We start from the raw sequence: 6026 nt of genomic DNA, 5'->3' as shown, positions 1-6026 counted from the left end.
GCCATCTACAAACCCAATTCATGACAATCTTGATTCATACCTACTTCCGACGTATGACCGATTGTGGAGGTTTGAATAAATTAATTATTCTGGAAGTCAAAACATGCAAATCTGAAACAATAGTAAATAATTGACAATGATAGTAACACTTTACTCATAAATAAATCACAAATTTTATTCATCATCAAACGTCGATTACATTTTACAAGTTTCAGGAAAACTATCTAATCTGTAAAACTAATATCGTCCCTCAGCCCGATGCGCCTCGCATGCTGAAAATGCTTAACCCTCGTCAGTCCCTTCGTAAGGGGATCTGCAGGATTCTCATCCGACGATATCCTCTTTGCCACGAGGAGTCCTTCTTCAATCTTGTGTCTTATGAAGTGATATTTTCTATCAATGTGTCGGGATCTGCCATGATCTCTTGGTTCCTTGGCTAAGGCAAACACTGTTGTTGTCACAGAAAATCTCCATAGGTTCCTTAATAGTCGGTACAACTCCAAGGTATCTGATGAAGTTCTTTAGCCATATCGCCTCCTTCGTTGCTTCACTCGCTGCTATATACTCTGATTCACAAGTCGAATCAGCCACCGTCTCCTGCTTGGAACTCTTCCAAGAAATTGCCCCTCCATTTAAGGTAAAGACCCAACCCGACTGAGAGCGGAAGTTATCCCTATAAGTCTTAAAACTAGCATCACTATACCCTAATACTCTCAAGTCATCACTCCCACCAAGGGTAAGGATCCAATCCTTAGTCCTCCGCAGATACTTGAGAATGTTCTTTACCGCGGTCCAATGAGCCTTGCCAGGGTTCCCCTGATACCTGCTGACCATGCTTAAAGAAAATGCCACATCAGGGCGGGTACAAGTCATTGCATACATGATCGAGCCAACAGCGGAAGCATACGGTAATTGGCTCATCTCAGCTATCTCTGCCTCTGTACTCAGACTCCGAGTCTTACTTAGTTTGGCATTGCTTTGGATCGGTAAATCTCCTTTCTTGGAGTTCTGCATGTTGAACCTTTTCAACACCTTATCCAAGTAGGTACTCTGACTAAGTCCAATTAGTCTCTTACTCCTTTCTCTTAATATCCTTATCCCTACGATATAGGCAGCCTCCCCTAGGTCCTTCATAGCAAAGCACTTCCCAAGCCATGACTTAACCTCCTGCAAGGTTGGGATGTCATTTCCTATAAGTAGTATGTCATCCACATACAGTACCAAGAAGCTAACTATACTCCCACTAGCTCTGACATACACGCAAGAATCATTTTCACTTCTCGAGAAGCCAAACTCTTTGACCTTCTCATCAAAACAAAGATTCCAGCTACGAGATGCTTGTTTTAATACATAAATGGATTTCTCAAGCTTGCATACTCTATTAGGGTACTCTGCACTGACAAAACCCTCTGGCTGATTCATGTACACATCCTCAGCCAACTTTCCATTAAGGAAAGCGGTTTTGACATCCATTTGCCATATTTCATAATCATGAAATGCTACAATGGCTAGAATAACCCTAATAGACTTAATCTTTGCTACCGGCAAGAAGGTTTCATCATAATCAATACCTTGAGTCTGAGTAAAACCCTTCGCAACCAATCGAGCCTTATAAGTATGCACTTTTCCTTCCATGTCGGTCTTCTTCTTGAAGATCCATTTGCACCCGACTGTTTTACGGCCTGGTACATTGTCAACCAAGTTCCAAACTTGATTGTCATACATGGACTGTATCTCGCTGTCCATAGCCTCCTTCCATTTAGCAGACTCCAGGCCTGCCATGGCTTCCTTAACACTGCTAGGTTCATCCAAATTTATCAGTGTACTATCGCTGATAAATGTATCACCTTCCGTAGTAATATGAAAGCCATAATAAAACGAAGGTGTGTTCCTAACCCGTGTGGAACGCCTCGGAGGTACAGACATGTCAACTTGCTCAACAGGAGTTTCCTCCTCAGGTTGATTGCTAGTGTCTGAGGTTCCTTCACCAATTGCTTCTTGAATTTCTTCAAGATCAATTTGCCTCCCACTGTCTCCTTGGCTTATAAATTCTCTCTCACGAAAGACCCCTCTTCTCGCTACAAAGACCACATTCTCACTGGGTCTGTAGAAGAGGTAACCAAATGATTTCTGTGGGTAGCCGATGAAAATACACCTTTCACTTCGGGGTTCGAGCTTATCATGAGTCTCACGCCTCACGAAAGCCTCGCAACCCCAAATCTTGATGTGGTCCAAATTGGGAACCTTCACAGTCCACATCTCATGAGGTGTTTTGGTAACCTTCTTTGTAGGGATTAGATTAACGATATGGGCGGCAGTCTCTAAGGCATACCCCCAAAAAGAAATTGGTAGCGAAACTCGACTCATCATAGAGCGAACCATGTCCAACAAGGTTCGATTATGCCTCTCAGCTACACCATTCAGCTGTGGTGTCCTGGGAGGAGTCAATTGTGAGACAATCCCACACTCCTTAAGATAGTCAAGGAACTCGGTACTAAGATACGCACCACCTCGATCGGATCGAAGCATATTAATGTTCCTGCCCAATTGATTTTCTACTTCCTGTTTGAATTCCTTAAACCTTTCAAAGGTTTCTGACTTATGTTTGATTAAGTAGACATACCCATATCTACTAAAATCATCAACAAAAGTCACATAATACCGATTAGCATCCCTTGTGGCGGTTTTGAATGGCACACATACATCAGTATGTATTAGGTCCAACAAACCCTCACCCCTTTCACAAGTTCTAGTGAAGGGTGATTTTGTCATCTTTCCAAGTAGACAAGATTCACAACTATCATCCGATTTAAGGTCGAATGATTCCAAAACTCCACTCTTTTGGAGTTGGCCTATGCGTTTCTTGTTTACATGACCAAGACGACAATGCCACAATGATGCTTTATCTAGGCTAGTAGAAGAATCAATATACAACACATTATTTCCTAAGTTGTCTACAATCGACATAGTTTCATACACACCATCACAAGGTAACGCTTTAAAATAAAAAACATTTTTAAAGAAAGCTTTAATACCACCACATTCATTATCAAACGAAAAGGTAAAACCTTGTTTGTACAAAGCATGAAAAGAAATAATATTCCTCGCCATTTCAGACGAGTACACACATTTATTCAAATCTAATTTTAACCCATTATTAAGCAACAAAGTATAAACTCTAATCTTGGAAACAGGTGAAGCCTTCCTATTCCCCATGATCAAGTTTATCTTCCCATGCTCCACATCCTCACTTCTTCTTAGGCCCTGCAAATCAGAACATATGTGAATACCACATCCTGTATCAAGCACGCAAGAGTTAGAATATGTTGAGTAATTAGACAATATAGTGTAAATACCTGCATGGGTGGGTTTCACTTTCCCATCCTTTAGATCCTGCAAGTATTTAGGGCAGTTTCGCTTCCAGTGTGCCTTTTCGTGGCAATAAAAGCATTCAGCATCCTTGGGAATGGCAGAACGAGTGACAGAACCGCTCTTGGTCTTCGATGAGGAGCCTTCAAGAGACTTTCCCTTGGTACCCTTCGAAGGGTGCTTCCTCTTTTTCCCTTTGCCTTGCCCGATAGCCAAAACAGGGGTAGATGTTGGAGTAGGAGTAGTAGAGGTCACAACCACCTTGCCCTTAAAACCGGTTTCCGCAGTCTTCAAGAGTCCTTGAAGCTTGCTGAGGGTAACTTCCTCCTTGTTCATATGATATGTCATACGAAAATGGTCATAACAAGAAGGTAAATTGCCAACTCCTCAGGGATGTTCACATTCAGCTTCAGCAAACGGTCCACATACCTTTGCATCTTTTGCATGTGAGCCGTGACGGAATCACCATCCTTCATGCGGGTAGTTATTATGGAGGAGATTATTTCGTACCGCTCCTGACGAGCACTCTGATGGTACCTTTCCATCAGGTCTTGGTGCATCTCAAAAGGGTAGAAATCTTCATATGACTTTTGGAGCTCGGCTGTCATCGTGGCCATCATGATACATGCCACCTTAGTAGCATCTCTCTCATGTGTCCTAAATTCAGCGATCTCCTCAGGAGTAGCAGTAGACTCATCAAGCTCTTTTAACTCCTTATCGAGGACATATTCATTGTCCTCATAACGAGTAACCATCCTGATGTTCCTAATCCAATCCATGAAGTTGGAACCATCAAAGATGACTCTCCCACAAAGATTCAAGAGAGAGAAAGAACCAGTTGGGTTAGAGCCCGAAGCATTAGTGTTGGAAGACATCTGAAGGAAGAAAGCAAGTTTAGATTAGATATATAGAATCCTTAACAAGACACCCAAATGTAATATTAAGGCTAGGACCGAATCACAATATATTATACTTAGAAGAGGGATGCCGTAATCTAAGTAATAATATATTTGAAAGGTAGGTGAATGACGATTCACCAATTTCCACCATGAAAAACAAAATGAATTATTAGGTTTTAATTGGATTTGAAATTCCTAGATTCTTTTGAGATTCATTGAACTTTTCAATGGCATGTTTCAATCTCGATTGTGCCTTTCAAGTTTTGTGACTAGGATGCCGAGGATCACAAAACACGGTGTGAATAACCATGCTAATTCACTTGGTACCCTTAATATTATCACCTAATCAATGTGTCGGTTAACCACACACGCTCCATTGATCTATGACAATCATTAAGTCACCCTTCGTGATCCTTACTAGTCCAAGTTACTGTGCCGGTTAACCACACACGCTCCACCAACGACTTGGTAAGGTACAAAGTGTGAATTCCATGGACTTGCACCATGTTCACATTTTTCCTAAAATAACTAAGATTGAGAATTAAAAGGTATAGTTACTTTATAATAATCATTATACTTTTAATGAGGATTTAAAGTCATTGTCCTACCCGTTCAGCTAACGACCCTCCACCAGTCAAGCAAGCGGTGGGTGAGAGTGGACACCCATTAAGTTGCCATTTTATACGCAACAACCTTATACCCACCTTATAGACCGGCTTCGTGAATGAGGCCTACTAACGGTAGAACAGCTTATTCTTATACATATATATAATAATTAACCATTAATGTTATAAATAGTATAAGGGTTGAATTTTAACTATTAAAACTCTAAGGGTTGGAATTAAAGTTTATTAAGGTGTGTGAAACTTTACAAATTCCAAAACTTGAGGGCAAGTTTTGTAACTATCCAAAACTTTTCATTTCATAACTTATGAATTAAAGGTTCATAAAAATGAAGACTCTTCATTTTCATGTAACTTATGTGTTTAAATGTGTGTGTTAAAGAAAAGTGACCTTTGGATATCCATAACTTGAGGACAAATTATGGACTCCATTAAAAAACATAAATGATCAAGAATTAATTCTAAACAATTCAGCAAATAATTCCTATCATCTTCTAAATTCATAAGAACATGAACATGATCATCAAAATTTCAAGAATTATATGAACACATAAAAATCATGGAATTTTGATATATGCTATTGTAAATGGATTAGAACAACCATTACACTAACTAAAACAAGTTTTAAAACACCAAAACAGTTTAGGGTAATGTTTCTAGTCCATTTCCAGCAGCAAAAGTCGAAAATCTGCACTTTGTGGCTCCTACTCGTCGAGTGCATGAACCTACTCGGCGAGTAGGTTGAAGATACACATGGACTCGGCGAGTTCATCAGGCAGACAACAAGTTTTTCGACTTTTTCAACTATTTTGCATCAAGTATCAAACAAGCAAGCTGAGGCTCTGATACCACTATTGGGTTTTGAGCAATCTAACACTTCCTAAGTGTGCATGCAACCCTAATAAACCTTGGATCTATGTTTGTCTAAATACATGCAAAATAATAATTTTCCAAGGTTCATAACCTATCTAACATGGCATGGGGAACATTTTAACATAAAAGAGTTAGAAGAGATTACATACCTTTTGATGAGTTTGATTCTTGAGGAGTTTGAGGGCCAAGCACCAATAATGTGAATGCCTCAAATGGAATCACAAATCACCACAAACTCTTGGAAAACTTTGAGAGTGTGTAT

Source organism: Lactuca sativa, chromosome 1 (genome assembly GCF_002870075.4).
Source record: "Lactuca sativa cultivar Salinas chromosome 1, Lsat_Salinas_v11, whole genome shotgun sequence".
Classification (NCBI taxonomy): Eukaryota; Viridiplantae; Streptophyta; class Magnoliopsida; order Asterales; family Asteraceae; genus Lactuca; species Lactuca sativa.
The sequence above is the reverse complement of the archived record's forward strand: the minus strand, read 5'-3'. Positions refer to the sequence as shown.